This window comes from Bos indicus, chromosome 15 (genome assembly GCF_029378745.1).
Source record: "Bos indicus isolate NIAB-ARS_2022 breed Sahiwal x Tharparkar chromosome 15, NIAB-ARS_B.indTharparkar_mat_pri_1.0, whole genome shotgun sequence".
NCBI lineage: Eukaryota > Metazoa > Chordata > Mammalia > Artiodactyla > Bovidae > Bos > Bos indicus.
In genome coordinates this window covers 32,874,365-32,890,896 of record NC_091774.1, presented here as the reverse complement: position 1 = coordinate 32,890,896, position 16,532 = coordinate 32,874,365, and the positions used below count along the sequence as shown (strand labels likewise).

The following is a 16,532-nucleotide window of genomic DNA, read 5'->3' as shown; positions in this document are numbered from 1 at the left end:
GAAAAAGGCAATGTGAGCATTTAGATCTATATATAAGAGATCCAGAAATGTGTAAGAAGCTGCCTTTGGTTGGAAACACACTGATACCTCCACTGACATAACTAAAGTGGTGGATCATGTAAATCCATGAAGAAAGAGGACACATATGTTGGAAAGTAATGAATTCTGAGGTCATCTTCATATACATCTTCATCTAATGGATGAGAATTCAATGACTTCAAGGTAATTGAGCCTGTGTCATCGGAGTCTCAAAATCTGAACTGACAACACGAAGCATGTTTTTTACTGAGAACGTAAGATGAATGATTGTGTAGAATGTTTTTTCTGGTTCACACTTTCACTCAGACTGTGGCACAAATAAACAACAATTCCATTCAAGTCCATCTGCACCCATGAAACAGCAAAGCTACAAAAAGCTACAGAAATTTTTTTTTTATGTTCCTGACATTTATTATTTTTCAGTAAGCAGAAGGGCTAGTGGCTATTTGCTATTAAAACAGTTTCAATAGACAAATTCCTACATATTGACTAAAAAGCTCACTTCTCGGATGCAGGTGAACTGCTGTCTGTGAAAACTGACCAGTCTAGATCCAAGCCACTCTGAGATTCAACACAAGCTTTGCTTCCCCTTCAAGGTGGAGTCCAGAGTCTGTCTTGACAAATAGGAACACAGCCTCTCTTCATTTGTATTTCCAAACCTTTACATAAAGTCTTGCCAGAAAGTCTTCTGGTTCTCTCCACTCAATTTGCCATTTCTGCCTCCAGTTCTGCTTCCCCGGTGGCTCAGTGGTAAGGAATCTGCCTGCAATACAGGAGCCATAGAAGACTCAGGTATGATCCCTGGGTCAGGAAGATCCCCTGGAGAAGGAAATGGCAACCCACTCCAGTATTCTTGCCTGCAGAATCCCATGGACCAAGGGAGCCTGGTGGGCTACAGTCCATGGCATCGCAGAGTTGGACATGACTGAAGTGACTCAGCACATGCTTCCGATTTAGCATACTCTCTTTCCCCACCTCTGTTCCTCTCTGAATTTTATTTATGTTTCAAGGTTTGGCTCAGGTCACGTCTCTTTGGGGTTTCTCCAGCAACTTATCCTCCAACCAATCACCTCAATCTTTCAAATGCTGCAACACTGAGACAACAACATGGATTATCCCTGCTTTTCTTTTTTTTTTTTTAAGTCTTTATTGATTTTTTTTACAATATTGCTTCTGTTTTATGTTTTTATTTTTGGCTACTAGGGCATGTGGGATCTTAGCTCTCCAACCAGGGATGGAACCTAGCCCCCTGCATTAGAGGGTGAAATCCTAATCACTGGAGTGCCAGGAAAGTTCCTTGCCCTGTTTTTCATCACTAAGTATTTGTGTTTTATTCAGAGTGAGCACAATACCTGCATTTCATTATCAGACAGGTACTCCTGCCACACTTAGTAGTTGTCTGACCCTGAGCAAAGTACGCCTCATTTCCTGTTCTATAGAACACCACCCTCACAGAGTCACAGTGAAGACATAAAAATCATGGTTTGTTCACAGTCAACTATTATCATTATTACTGGTGCCTAATGCAGATGCCTGGCTCACTTGCATAGTCAGTGGCCTCATGATGCACAATGATACCCCTGACTGTGGTGACCTTGGTTTCTAACATCTAGTCTAACATATGAACTTTCTGTAACCTTCTCAAAGCTTAGAGTGAAAAAACATATTTCCATAGATACATAACACTCACATTTATATATAACTAACCCATATATAATACATCTCCCTACATTCCAAAATTAAATAATTAAAATGAAATCCAAGTCCTCAAACAAAATGAAACTGGCTAACTGGTGAGGACTCTGGGCGCATCCCTTTGGTATTTCTCTGAGCCTACTGAAAATGCCACCTGGGCAGGAGGTTTTATCATTCAACTTGTCTATCACCTGCAGATTTGGAATGCAGATCTTTAATTGTTCAGATCTGGCTGTATTTGTAGGCAGCCTTGGAGATGTGTATACAGGGGTAGAGGTCTCTGTCCACATCACATTCCTCACTTGCCTCTGGAGATGACATACACAGTCAGAGAGTTACTGCTCTGAGATAAGGCTGCGGACATCTCTATTAGAGAGGAACCTACCTGTGGTCCTGTTATGGACTCAGTCTTGCCTCTTCAAAATTCACAGGTTATAGTACTTAATCCCCAGTACGGCTGTATTGGAAGTGAGAGCTTTAGGGAGACAACTAAGGTTAAATGAGGTCATAAGAGCCAGGCCCTAATCCAATATGACTGGTGTCCTTATAAGAGGAGACAGACACCAGGGATGCCTGTGCACAGAGAAATTTTAGCCATGTAAAGATACTACAAGAAGGTGACCTTCTGCAAGTTAAAGGGAGAACCCCCAGGATAAGTCCACCCTGCCAGCACCTTGATCTTGGACTTTCAGCCTCCAGAACTATGGGAAAACAAATTTATTTTGTTTAAGTCACCCAGTTTAAAGTATTATATATACTTATGGCAGCCCTAGCTGACTGACAGAGTTGCAGATCCCACAAATGATAAATTCTCCATATTTTAACAGTAGTGTCCTCAAATAGACCAGTGAGTGAGACCCCTGACCATCATAAAGGAGAGCAGAAGATAGACCTGGAACCCAAAACAGGCCAGCGGGGGTGGAAGAAGGTGTACTGAGGGTAGGTAGAGAAGAACAGTCCAGCATACAGAGGGTTGCCATGGGAAGACAACCCATGGGGGACAGGATTCTGAAGTGGGCAGCCCTGTGTAGCTCCTACTTGGAAATACTAGGGGACTTCTATAATGAGCAGGTCAAAGAGGGTAGGACAAGATACCCACTTCCCTTCCAGTCAACCCTGACAGGGGCAATGTGGTACCAAGATATTAGAACCCCACTGCGCTGCTTCCCCTTCACTGTGGCTCTTGCCTTGCAAAGCTCTCATTATCAAAGCCTGATTTCCAGGAACTGATTCTGATCTCATTCAATGGATACACTTAAGCTGCACATTTGAAGTAATTAACTCTGTTGACTGGAAGTGTTATAATATCAAATCAGTGGGCTGTCTCAGCACACTCTAAGCCACTTCTCTACAGTTCCTCAACATGTTTAAGAAAAATACAGACAGCAATCAGATGATGAGGTCAGGGCTTGAACAGGCCAAGAACTACAGGGTATAGGGTTCAGGGAATTTTTAAAACTATTTTCACTATGCATTTCCAAGTACATCTAAACAGCACTCAATACCTCTACTACAGAACAGTTAAATGGCTCTGGTCTGGGAGTCCAGAGACCTGAGTTCAAGGCATATCTTTGCAGATAACTTCTAAATTAATGAGTTTTTTTTTCAACACTGTAAGTCACCAAGAGTGTAGGAGAGTTCCCTTTTCTCCATATCCTCTCCAGCATCTATCATTTGTAGACTTTTAATGATGGCCATTCTGACTAGTGTAAGGTGATACCTCATCGTAGTTTTGATTTGCAAAGTGAAGTGAAGTCGCTCAGTCATGTCTGACTCTTTGCGACCCCATGGACTGTAGCCTACCAGGCTCCTCTGTCCATGGAATTTTCCAGGCAAGAACACTGGAGTGGGTTGCCATTTCCTTCTCCAGGGGATCTTCCCAACCCAGGGATCGAACCCAGGTCTTCTGCATTGTAGGCAGACGCTTTACCATCTGAGCCACCAGGGAAGTCACAGTTCTCTAATAATTAGTGATGTTGAGTATCTTTTCATGTGCTTTTTCACATGGGTCTCCAGTCTTGAAGATCCATGTTTCTTTAAGAATCAAGTATGAGGATTTAACATGGTGAGATACACAGAGAGGCCAGGATCTGGAAATCTGTATTCCAATCCCTGAACTTCCTTACTAGCTCTGTGGCCTGTGGCATCTGGCCCCCTTTCCTGTCTAGGCCTCAGTTTCTTTGTCTTTAAATAATGCAGATAAACTTTCCCATCTGTAAATTCCTTTCGGTTCCAGAGTTCTGCAATGCCACAGGGGAAAAAATGTTGGGGGCGAAACCAGATTTTGTATGTGTGTGTGTGTGTGTGTATACACACACAGACACTCCCTCAGTTCTGCAAGTGGTAAGTGGTGATGCAGGGTGTTCACTAAAATCATATGATCATTCTGGATTGGTCTGTTTGACTACATGCAGCAGTCACTCATTGCTACAGCACCTCTACCCACACATAATATAATGGTAACCGACAAAATGTGTGACATTAGGTTAATAGTGAAAATATACATGTGGAGTGGAGGAAAGCCCACTCAGAGGGGTAGTTGGAGGAGGGAGACTTTGTGCATGCAAATAAAAAAATCTACCCTATTCACCCCTCTGGCTGCACTGAAATCCTGGGTACTGTGTCACGCTGAGAACTCACCACACAACGGGCTGCATTCACTGCTTTGGCAGGAGGATACAATGCCTATCCTGAAATCCGGTCAACCTGACACAGCATCCGCCACAGATTAAATAAAAATTTACCAGGTAAAAGCCAACTATGATAAACTCTCCAACAAACAAGAAGATTTGGAAAAGTATATTAAAATTTAAAAAAATTGCCTAGCCAAAACAAGGCAGCCATTGAAGTTTACCAAGTGGCTCCTTTAATTAAGGACCGTCTCCTTAAATTACACTCATTTCTCTTACCCCTTTCAGGACAATCCAGGGTGAATAATATGTTTGTTTCTGGCTGAAGAGGTGCCAAGTTGAGAGGTAGTTTTGGGTTAATAAAACTGATCCGAGCTATCAACCAGAAATCTTGTCTACTTTTAGAGACCAAGAGAAGCTGGTTTACCCTTGATTTCCAAGTATGAGAGGACAACCTAATTTACAATTTTAAAGAGTATGTAAGAAAAGTGAGAAATAAGAGTAAATGATATTTAACAGGCAACCCAATCAAAAAAGGGGCAGAAGATCTAAACAGACATTTCTCCAAAGACATACAGAAGGCCAAAAAGCACATGAAAAGGTGCTCAACATCACTAATTATTAGAGAAGTGCAAAGCAAAACAGCAATGAGGTATCTCACCTTACACAGTCAGAATGGCCATCATCAAAAAGTCTACAAACAATAAGTGCTGGAGAGGGTGTGGAGAAAAAGGAGCCCTGCTACACTGTTGGTAGGAATATAAGTTGGTACAGCCACTATGGAGGTTCCTTAAACTAAAAATAGAGTTACCACTCTTGGACATATATCCAGAAAAGATGAAAATTCTAATTCAAAAAGATAAATGCACCCTAATGTTCAGAGCAGCACTATTTACAGTAGCCAAGACATGGGAACAGTCTAAATCCATTCACACATGAATGGATTAAGATGTGGTACATATATACAAAGGAATAGTACTCAGTCATAAAAACGAAATAATGCCATTTGCAGCACCATGGATGAACCTAGAGAGTATCATACTAAATGAAGTCAGACAAAGACATATCATATGATATCACTTATATGTGGAATCTAAAAAATGATACAAATGAAGTTATTTACAAAACAAGAACAGACTCAGTGAATTCAAAAATGAACTTAAGAGTTACCAAAGGGAAAGGGTAGGGGAGAAGGGATAAATTAGGAATTAGCATCTGCACACTTACTGTATATAAAATAGATCATCAACAAGGACCTTCTGTACAGCACAGGGAACTCTACCCAATATTTTTAAATAACCTAAATGGGGAAAGATTTTGAAAAAGAACAGATACATGTCTAACTGAATTGCTTTGCTGCACACCTGAAACTAACACAACATTGTTAACCAACTATTCTCGACTATAAAATAAGGTAGTTTTTAAAAGACCATTTTAAATAAATGGGATAGGGCAGGGGAGGGGCGAGATATGGGCAGGAAACTAACGGATCAAAACTGCTCTGTGTAGGATAAATAAGCTACAAAGATACATTTTATAAAACCAGGAATACAGCCAATATTTTATAACTTTAAATGGAGTGTAATCTACAAAATTATTGAATCACTATGTGGTACCCCTGAAACTAATAAAATATTGTAAATCAGCTCTACTTCAAAAAAATCATTCAAAAAATGTTAAAAACAGTAAATGGCATTCAGATCTACTTCTCTGTTCCTCGCTTCTCCTGCCCACCCTAACATTGTACTAACATTTGGGTCTCTTTGCTATCCAGTGTGGCCTGTGCAGAGCTGCCAGACAAAGCATTCTAGAAACAAATTGCTTTTCTTTCCTACCCAAGAACTAGTGAGGGCTTCTCATTATCAGTTAGGAAGAAGAGAAATCCCATTCAACACTGATAGAACCTTGAACAATCACTTGCTTTATCTCCCTGTCCTCATTTCCCATCTCCGAAGCCCAGCTCCAATTAACTTTCCCCATGACCCTTGGGTGCCAGCTAGTCTCTTCTTTGTCACCCACAGTCACAGACTTTCTCACATGCATCCCGTCCCCCTGCTCATGCTGGTTTCTATTTCACTTGTCCAATTCACTGCCCTAGCTTCAGCTTCTAGCAGAAAATCAGGCAGGGAGAAGATACATGATAAGTGCATGCTGAAAAAAACAAAAGAATTAAAAGGCATGGACAACCATTCCATTGGTTTTGGGTTTTTTTTCATCTAGACCCTAATGATTCTGCAGGCCACTTCACGTGAACCTTGCTGTGTGAATCCTTCAGCTCTCCATCCCACACAAACCTCTTCTTTGCCTCAAAGTTATGGGGGAAGGGAATTATTAGCCCTTGGACTAATTGGACCGCTTCCTCTATTTCTCCAGTGTGTAACCTGGAGCTGGATTCTCAGTGTGTGCACGCTCAGTTGTGTCAGACTCCTTGCGACCCCGTGGACTGTGGCCCACCAGGCTCCTCTGTCCATGGAATTTTCCAGGCAAGAATACTGGAGTAGGTTGCCATTTCCTACTGCAGGGAATCTTCCTGAGCCAGGGAACAAAGCCACCTTTCTTACATCACCTGCATTGGCAGGCAGATTCTTACCACTAGGCCACCTGGGAACCCTAGAGTCTAAGAGGATTCCCCAATTTTCATATGGAGAAAAGGATTGAAATTAGTATGTAGCAGACCTAGGTGCTGTACTGAACTTTCAGTGTGGTCTACATTGACTTGCAATCTTCTGTCTCCTCTTCCTGAATGGTGTGATATGGTCCTCATCTGCCCTCCCTATGCTATCTCTGAAGTTTGATGCTGTGTTCAGAGGGCAGGGATTGGAGCCAGGCTGTCTTGGCTTATATCCCAGTTATGTTATGTCCTAGCTGTGTGACCCTGGGAAAGTTACTTAACTCCTCTGTGTTCTCAATTACCTTATCAAAGACTTAATGTGAAGGTTAAAAAAAAAATTGAAATGTGTCAACTGCTTTGAACATGGCCTTGTACATCAAATGCCAAATTAATACTGGCTATTATTCTATCCTAACCACACCGGCCTTCTGTTACCTTCAATACACTTTCTCCTTTCTACCTCAAAACTTTCACACACATGACTCCTATCTACCTGCACTCTTGTGAGTTCATGCTTTTCTTTTAAGGTAAACGGGATCTTGTCAGGGGGGCCATTCCTGATTCATCTGCATTCTGGATTAAGTGTCTTCTGATGTGTCCCTCCAGTTCAGTTCAGTCACTCAGTTGTGTCCGACACTTTGTGACCCCATGAACCGCAGCACGCCAGGCCTCCCTGTCCCTCACCAACTCCTGGAGTCCTCCCAAACCTACGTCCATTGTGTTGGTGACGCCATCCAACCATCTCATCCTCTGTTGTCCCCTTCTCCACCTGCCCTCAATCTTTCCCAGCATCAGGGTCTTTTCAAATGAATCAGTTCTCCACATCAGGTAGGCAAAGTATTGGAGCTTCAGCTTCAACATTAGTCCCTCCAATGAACACCCAGAACTGATCTCCTTTAGGATGGACTGGCTGAATCTCCTTGCAGTCCAAGGGACTCTCAAGAGTCTTCTCCAACATCACAGTTCAAAAGCATCAACTCTTTGGCACTCAGCTTTCTTTATAGTCCAACTCTCACATGCATACATGACCACTGGAAAAACCATAGCTTTGACTAGATGGACCTTTGTTGGCAAAGTAATGTCTCTGCTTTTTAATATGCTGTCTAGGTTAGTCATAACTTTCCTTCCAAGGAGCAAATGTCTTTTAATTTCACGGCTGCAGTCACCATTTGCAGTGATTTTTGAGCCCAGAAAAATAAAGTCAGCCACGGTTTCCACCGTTTCCCCATCTATTTGACCCCTCAGTTCAGTTCAGTTCAGTTCAGTCGCTAAGTCGTGTCTGACTCTTTGTGACCCCATTGACTGCAGCATGCCAGGCCTCCCTGTCAATCACCAACTTCTGGAGTTCACTCAAACTCAGGTCCATTGAGTCGTTGATACCATCCAGCCATCTCATCCTCTGTTGTCCCCTTCTCCACCTGCCCCCAATCCCTCCCAGCATTAGAGTCTTTTCCAATGAGCCAACTCTTCTCATGAGGTGGCCAAAGTATTGGAGTTTCAGCTTTAGCATCAGTCCTTCCAAAGAACACCCAGGATTGATCTCCTTTAGAATGGACTGGTTGGATCTCCTTGCAGTCCAAGGGACTCTCAAGAGTCTTCTCCAACACCACAGTTCAAAAGCATCAATTCTTCAGCGCTCAGCTTTCTTCACAGTCCAACTCTCACATCCATACATGACTACTGGAAAAACCATAGCCTTGACTAGATGGACCTTTGTTGGCAAAGTAATGTCTCTGCTTTTGAATATGCTTTCTAGGCTGGTCATAACTTTTCTTCCAAGGAGTAAGTGTCTTTTAATTTCATGGCTGCAATCATCATCTGCAGTGATTTTGGAGCCCCCAAAAATAAAGTCTGACACTATTTCCACTATTTCCCCATCTATTTCCCATGAAGTGATGGGACCAGATGCCATGATCTTCATTTTCTGAATGTTGAGCTTTAAGCCAACTTTTTCACTCTCCTCTTTCACTTTCATCAACAGGCTTTTTAGTTCCTCTTCACTTTCTGCCATAAGGGTGGTGTCATCTGCATATCTGAGGTGATTGATATTTCTCTCGGCAATCTTGATTCCAGCTTGTGCTTCCTTCAGCCCAGCATTTCTCATGATGTCCTCTGCATGTAAGTTAAATAAGCAGGATGACAATATACAGCCTTGACGTACTCCTTTTCCTATTTGGAACCAGTCTGTTGTTCCATGTCCAGTTCTAACTGTTGCTTCCTGACCTGCATACAGGTTTCTCAAGAGGCAGGTCAGGTGGTCTGGTATTCCAATCTCTTGAAGAATGTTCCACAGTTTATTGTGATCCACACAGTCAAAGGCTTTGGCATAGTCAATACAGCAGAAATAGATGTTTTTCTGGACCTCTCTTGCTTTTTTGATGATCCAGCAGATGTTGGCAATTTGATATCTGGTTCCTCTGCCCTTTCTAAAACCAGCTTGAACATCTGGAAGTTCACACTTCATGTATTGCTGAAGCCTGGCTTGGAGAATTTTGAGCATTACTTTACTAGCGTGTGAGATGAGTGCAATTGTGCGGTAGTTTGAGCATTCTTTGGCATTGCCTTTCTTTGGGATTGGAATGAAAACTGACCTTTTTCAGTCTGTGGCCACTGCTGAGTTTTCCAAATTTGCTGGCATATTGAGTGTAGCACTTTCACAGCATCATCTTTCAGGATTTGAAATAGCTCAACTAGGATTCCATCACCTCCACTAGCTTTGTTCATAGTGATGCTTTCTAAGGCCCACTTGACTTCACATTCCAGGATGTCTGGCTCTAGGTGAGTGATCATACCATCTTGATTATCTTGGTCGTGAAGATATTTTTTGTACAGTTCTTCTGTGTATTCTTGCCACCTCTTAATATCTTCTGCTTCTGTTAGGTCCATACCATTTCTGTCCTTTATTGAGCCCATGTTTGCATGAAATATTCCCTTGATATCTCTAATTTTCTTGAAGAGATCTCTAGTCTTTCCCATTCTGTTGTTTTCCTCTATTTCTTTGCATTGATTGCTGAAGAAGGCTTTCTTATCTCCTTGCTATTCTTTGGAACTCTGCATTCAGATGCTTATATCTTTCCTTTTCTCCTTTGCTTTTCACTTTTCTTCTTTTCACAGCTATTTGTGAGGCCTCCCCAGACAGCCATTTTGCTTTTTTGCATTTCTTTGCCATGGGGATGGTCTTGATCCCTGCGTCCTGTACAATATCATGAACCTCGGTCCATAGTTCATCAGGCACTCTATCTATCAGATCTAGTCCCTTAAATCTATTTCTCACTTCCACTTTATAATCATAAGGAATTTGATTTAGGTCATACCTGAACAGTATAGTGTTTTTCCCTACTTTCTTCAATTTAAGTCTGAATTAGGCAATAAGGAGTTCATGATCTGAGCCACAGTCAGCTTCTGGTCTTGTTTTTGCTAACTGTATAGAGCTTCTCCATCTTTGGCTGCAAAGAATATAATCAATCTGATTTCAGTGTTGACCATCTGGTGGTGTCCATGTGTAGAGTCTTCTCTTGTGTTGTAGGAAGAGGGTGTTTGCTATGACCAGTGTATTCTCTTGGCAGAACTCTATTAGCCTTTGCCCTGCTTCATTCCGTATTCCAAGGCCAAATTTACCTGTTACCCTAGGTGTTTCTTGACTTCCTACATTTGCATTCCAGTCCCCTATAATAAAAGGACATCTTTTTTGGGTGTTAGTTTTAAGAGGTCTTGTAGGTCTTCAAAGAACCGTTCAACTTCAGCTTCTTCAGCATTACTGGTCAGGGCATAGACTTGGATTACTGTGATATTGAATGGTTTGCCTTGGAAACGAACAGAGATCATTCTGTCATTTTTGAGATTGCATCCAAGCACTGAATTTTGGACTCTTTGGCCCCTAGGCCCCTACATATCTGTACCATACTTACCACGTTTGCAATCTGTATAAGAGGCAGCGGTGTGATCCCTGGGTCAGGAAGATTCCTTGGAAAAGGGCATGGAAACCCACTTCAGTATTCATGCCTAGAGAATCCCATGGACAGAGGAGCCCGGTGGGCTACAGTCCATGGGGTCATAGAGTCTGACACGACTGAAGTGACTGAGTGCACACACACCATGTTTTCCCTTAGCCCCCTGTATATCAGTACCACTCTCATCATGTTTGCAATTTCTTGTTCCACAAACAACTTTGAGGTTGAACAATACACTTCAAAGGTATGAAGGGAAAATATTTCTCTTTTACATCCTCGGATAACCAGCAACCAGCACAGAGATGACAAATACTTATTGGGTAAATGAATCAATGAAAGAACTATAAAGGGTATTGGAGAAGCTTCACGGGCGCGACAGGCCCAGACTTTGGGACAGGGTTACATCCAATAATGAAATTATGAGAAGCAAAATAAAGTAGATTAGATTAGCCGTCTGGAGGCCAGACAGAAAATGGGTATTTAGGGAACCGGAGAAACACCTAAACGTAGGCTCAGTTGGCCAGGGTACACTGGCCTTTCCCAGAAAACTCTGGGAAAGCTTTTCCCTTTATAGCTCTGCAGAACAGGCAGGCAGAGAGCTTAGCACTGCATTGGACAACAGATAGTGGGTTGGCCAAAAAATTCGTTCAGGTGTTTCCATAACATCTTACGGACAAACCTGAGTGAACTTTGGGGCAACCCAGTATTTTTGCCATCTATGATAAATCACCATGGCACAGAGCCCTAAAACTTTCCTCTCCAAAGGGAACGAAGGATCCAAGTCTCCTGGACAGTTTAGTAACGCCTCCTTTCAGTACCTGCCTAAATAGCAATGACCCCCCCCACCCCCCACTGTGTCTTGGCCTCTTTTCACTTTTCTATCTGGCTGAAGGTGGAGGAAGTCAAGTAGGTTAGCAATACAGGGCAGAAAGTAGTAGAGATGAAAATACACATTCATGGCTATGCAAAGCCCCTTCTCCCCATCTACCTCAAGAGTAGAAAATAGTTCAGCATTAAACATTGAAGAAGTGAACTTGCTCAGCGCCACGATCACCCACAGCACAGTGTCTGAAACACACTCACACATTTCCAAGCCTCGTAATTAATCAGAGGAAGTTAGAAACACATGGCAGTGGAGACACCTCTAACAAGTTCATCTTAAAGGGGTTAAAGAAACGTGTTGATTGGAGCAAGGCGGGAGCCCTCACAATAAAGACAGTGTATTCAGTGCGTGGACGTGGTTCTGCTGCGGAGGGAGACAGAAGTTCGGGATGTAGACCCCTGGCCTCCTGGGGGACTTGCCTTTCTGCAGAATTACAACCTCAAAACTTGCCCCATCACACTGTCTTTACAGTCTCTCTCATTTGGACACAGCAGGACAGTCCCTACACGTGTGTTTCAGGTTTGTTTCCTCCACTCGTGCAGGTGGACCAGATCCTGGGGCATGGAGTGTGGTGAAGACAGCAGCGCAGAGAGGAAGGCAGCAGAGTCCTGCATTGGCCATGATGCTCGCACAGAGAGGAGGAAACCCGCCCGCCTGGCTTCTGCACCATGGGAGAGGAGGGCGAAAGAGCTGAACGTTAATTCATGATCTGGACACGATTTCATAATTCTTTTGATGGCTTCGAGGAGAGAATGGGTAAAAAGTCAACTTCCCTTCTGAGTCTTTTATGAAGAGTAAAACAAGTTCAACTGGGCACATTCTTGAGCTTGCAAGTCCCTCTTCCGGGGACCCAGAGATGAAGTCTGTGATGGAGAGAATTCAATCAACCTGAGGAAATGGGACCTGTTTGGAACCCGAGATCCCAACGTGCTCTCCTCTCTGAAGAGAACCTGACTGTGCCCTGAAACTGTCATAAGCATCTGTCAGAGGAGACTTCTTGCCTCTGTAGGCAGGTGCTGAGCCTGTCCTGACCCCAGGATGGCAGTGCATGTCCCTCTGGACTGCACTGGGCTGCAAGAGCCCAGTTTTAGTGCTGTAGAGCCCTAAAACTCCTCTCCAAAGGGAACGAAGGATCCAAGTCTCCTAGACAGTTTAGTAGGAGGGCTGCGCAGTGCACGTCCAGAGAAACTGCCCTGGGCTAGAAGACGAGAAGGTAAATAAAGCGCCTAATGAAGCAGCAGAATGAGGCTAGCTGCCTTTCCCAGATGGGTTCCACCAGTGTCTTTTTTTGTTTTAGCTGCCTTTCCCAGCTGGATCTTAGATGCAGTACATAAGCTTGGTTTCCCTGTGGCATACGGGATCTTAGTTCCCTGAGCAGGGACCAAACCCATGTCCCCTGCCTTGCAAGGCAGATTCTTAACCACTGGATGACCAGGGAAGTCCCCCACCAGTGACTAAGTGATCTTGTGCAAAGTATCTTCTTTCTAGGCCTCAGGTACCCATTCTGTATGATGGGATAACACCATCACTCTTGCCTTACTCAGCATCTAGATGCCAACATCTCACGTGCCAGCCAACTCCACAGCTGTATGGAAGGGTCTGTCTTTCAGCCCCTGGTGGTACAGTATCAGAAAGGCTAACCGGCGTTTCCGCTCAGAGGTTGCTTTAAACACAAAGTAAACTTTTTATCCAAGTAACTAATGGCCTATAAAGAGATAAAATCGATACTGCTAATAATAGCTTTTAAAATCTTTTAAATTGGATCCTCTGTGCACGCATTACCTACTGAAAAATAATTATTAACATCTCAAAAATCTAAGCAACAATTTGAAAGCTTTTCCACTAATTTTTAAGGGATTACTGTATTGTTGATCAGTTGCTAAATTGCTTCGACTCTTTCCAATCCCATGGATTACACCATGCTAGGCTTCCCTATCCTTCATTATATCCCGGAATTTGGTCAAATTAATGTCCATTGACTCAGTGATGCTATCTAACCATCTTATCCTCTGCTGCTCCCTTCTCCTTTTACTTTTAATTTTTCCCAACATCAGGATCTTTTCCAGTGAGTTGGCTCTTCACATCAGATCCAACTTTGCTATACTTGGCTGAAGTATGAAAGTAAAAAGTAAAAGTCATTCAGTTGTGTCCAACTCTTTGTGACCCCATAGACTATACAGTCCATGGGATTCTCCAGGCCAGAATGCTGGAGTACATAGCCTTTCCCTTCTCCAGGGGATCTTCCCAACCCAGGGATCAAACCCAGGTCTCCCACATTGTAGGCAGATTCTTTACCAGCTGAGCCACGAGGGAAGCCCAATAGCAAGGCTTAATTTTATATACCTATTTTGGTTATATTTATTCTTTGTAATTTATCAGCACTCTTACTTTATAATCAATAACCTTTCTCCAAATATTTGTATACCCCAGGCGTTTCTGTTGCCCAGTTGATGGGGTGTACATTTCACTCTTCAGTCTGGGTTTTTACCTGTTACCAAAATGGTCTCTTCCCAGCTTTTGTCCACAGAGAGAAGGGAAAGCTTGCTTCCATTTTTTAAATTAACTTTCTGGTTCTCACTTCATGCCTCCTCATTTATTATATTCAATTCAGTTCAATTCAACCAGCACTGATTGAGCCCCCAGTACATGTCAGGAACTTTGCTGGCACCTGGCTCTAAAGAGATAGGTAAAGCAGTCTGGCATTCCAGGGGTTTATGGTCTAGTGGTGCTTTTGAACTGTGGTGCTGGAGAAGAGACTGGAGAGTCCCTTGGACTGCAAGGAGATCAAATCAGTCAATCCTAAAGGAAATCAACCCTGAATATTCACTGGAAGGAACTGTTGCTGAACCTTCAATACTTTGGCCCACTGATGCCAAGAGCCAACTCACTGGAAAAGACCCTGATACTGAGAAAGACATAAGGCAGGAGACAGGAATGACAGAGGATGAGATGGTTGGAGAGCATCATCAACTCAATGGACATGAGTTTGAACAAACTCCAGGAGATAGTGAAGGACAGGGAAGCCTGGCATGCTGCAGTCCATTAGGTCACAATGAGTCAGGCACAACTTAGCAACTGAACGACAACATAGTCCAGTGGAGGAAAATACCTGTCACCAACCTTTTGTCCAGCTAAAAGGGATGTTAGGGATCTTTACAATAAAGCCCTTCGTTTTACAGAAGCTGCTACAAAGATCCAGCAAGGTCAAGTGATTCACCTTCCAAGTGCTGAGCGAAGACAGGGGTTTAGAGCCCACGTGCCAGGGGGGAAATGAAAACAAAAACTTCTCTGCCTTTCTTTATCCAGGATGTGAGACCAGTCACTGTTTTATGGCTCTGATAATCAGGATAAGTCAGTAACAAGTGATTTTAAGATACATACACTTGAGATTTCCCTGGTGGTCCAGTGGCTCAGGCTTCTAGCTCCCAATGCAGGAGGCCCGGGTTCAATCCCTGATCAGGGAACCAGATCCCACGTGCTGTAACTAAAGCTCTCTCATGCTGCAGCAAAGACACAGATATGGGGCCGCAACTAAGCCCCAATGCAGCCAAATATTTTTTTTTAATACATAAACTTAAAATCCAACATTTTGTAACTTAGAAATTTGTATTTGACATTTAGAAACTTTGAAACTATTTGGTCCAGGCAGATATTTCATCCCCTAATCCCACTGTTTCCTGCCTTTTAGCCTTCTTTGTTTGTTCTTAAATGTTAGCTGTGAGTGGGGTATCCAGCCAGACCCAATCTTTTCCTTTTTTAAGGTTTGAAAACCATTTTTATTTTTAGGTTGCAAAGATTATAAATGACTTTTTAAAGTTTCCTTGCTAATAATAGTAATAATTGATACACAAAAAACCCTGCATATATTTAACATATACAATTTGGTGAGTTTGGTCACATGCCCAAAAATGCCTAGGAAACTACCACCATATCCATCACTCCAAAAGTTTCCCTGTGTCCTTTTTTTTTATTAGAACACTTGAGATAGCTCTCTTAACAAAATGTAAGTGCACAATACAGTATTTATAAGTATAGGCACTATATTATATAACATCCTCAGAGCACATTCATCTTGTGTTACTGAAACTCTATACCAATTGAACAATAGTTCCCTATTTGTCCCATTCCTCAGGCCCTAGTCACCACCATTCTATCCTCTGCTTCTATGAATTTGACTGTTTTACATTTCTCACATACACGATAACAGGTAGTGTTTGTCCTTCTGTAACTGGTTGATTTCACTTAGCATAGTGTCCTCTGGGTTCATCCCTGTTGTCCAAAATAGCAAGATTCCCTTTTTTTAAAAGGCTGAATGATATTTCATTGTGTGTATGTACCTAATTGCTTGATCCATTCATTGGGGGCATTTTCATATCTTAGCTGTTGGGAGTAGCACTGCTGTGAACATCAGAGTACAGGTATTTCTTCAAGATCCTGATTTGAATTTTGAGGGGGTATATACCCAAAAGTGGGATTGCTGGATCATATGGTAGTCTTATTTTTAATTTTTAGAGGAACTATGATACTGCTCTCCATAGTAGCCATATCATTTTATGTTCTTACCAACAGCATAAATGGGTCCCAGTTTCTCTGCATTCTCACCAACACTTGTTATCTTCTGCTTTCCGATGGCCTTATCACCTGTCTGTGCATACCTCTTACCTGCATGCTATTTCCAGGGTGTTCTCGAAGGAAGCCTAGCTAGCCAGTGATTCCTACCACAT

At 42.6% G+C, this 16,532-nt stretch overlaps 1 non-coding gene across 1 annotated transcript; it reads right to left on the bottom strand.

Annotated features, from left to right (window-relative positions):
- Positions 1–3,610: 3,610 nt before the first annotated feature.
- On the bottom strand, positions 3,611–3,682 carry TRNAC-ACA (transfer RNA cysteine (anticodon ACA)). The gene has a single exon. It is a non-coding gene; the product is annotated as a tRNA-Cys (tRNA).
- Positions 3,683–16,532: the final 12,850 nt, after the last annotated feature.